Here is a 1,191-nt window from a genome sequence, read left to right as displayed (position 1 = left end):
CATCCCTCCTTTTAAGGTGGGACTATCTTTTTCTTTCATTAAACAAACAAGGGTCCTTTTTTTCTTTTTCCTATTATTAGAGTCTTTCTTTTCCCCCATATTCAAGGGGTTACCCTAGCAGTGAGCCACTTATTTTATTAACCCATTTTCCCGGGCTCAAATCTCCCTTTTTTCTACAGCTATACCAATGATCATGTGGAATGTAAGAGTTCAACCCAAGACCTTCTAGTCACCACACGTTCAACTTAACCAATTGAGCCGCACTTGGTTAGCCTATTATTATTAGAATCGCGCGCGCGCACACACATTCGTTTGCCATCGAGTTTTTTTTACAAGCTTACAATATTTATCTTGCAATATTTGGACATGTTAAAAAACTTTACATGTATAATGCATCCAAAAATAGAAATGTTTAAAGATCTTACATGTGTATAACTCTCCCAAAAAAAAGATAAGTTTTTGCACCATTTTTTTGAATTCAATATTTGATATTTTGATTAGCAAAAATTTTGATATGGAAGAGAACTTAGAAATAGGATAATTAAGCAATCAAGTTAATTTTGGACTCAACCTTTTGATAAGACTTAAGCATAAAGATAGATTGACATGCATTAATCTCACGGACATTATGAACATAACAATTAATGTAAGAAAGGATGTTTTTTTTGTTGTGCACATATATATCTATGCATACGTACGTGCATACACATATATAAATATATGGATATATCATAAAAGAATATACACAAGCACTTATGGAATTAAGTTTGCATTTGTTATATCCATATATTAAGTGTTTATTGGTATAGTTAGTTTACATATTTACAAATTACTCAATATAACCAATGGAGTAAAATTTAAAGGATCTTAGTATATTTACTAGTTCTTCGAGGTGTTATTTATACTTCAAATATAGATTATACTAAAAATTGTCAAAGTTATTTTATATGTTATGTGGTATTTATAGAAGGCTTTAAAAATATTATTATTATTGTGAGTTACTTTCCATGATTTGATTGTTTCCTCAACTTAAGTAAGTCTTTGATCCCTACTCTACTTTAAATCTTGGTAGATTCTTGTGATATCTTGATCTTGTTAATCCTTTGTTAGACCACTGTGTTATATTAAACTCTTTCTATAGTAAGGCATTTATTTAATCATTTTGCAATAGATATTGTTTGGTCAACCAAT

Source organism: Lygodium microphyllum, chromosome 30, assembly GCF_053477565.2.
Source record: "Lygodium microphyllum isolate KBCC chromosome 30, Lygodium_microphyllum_v1.1.10, whole genome shotgun sequence".
Taxonomy (NCBI): Eukaryota; Viridiplantae; Streptophyta; class Polypodiopsida; order Schizaeales; family Lygodiaceae; genus Lygodium; species Lygodium microphyllum.
The sequence above is the reverse complement of the archived record's forward strand: the minus strand, read 5'-3'. Positions refer to the sequence as shown.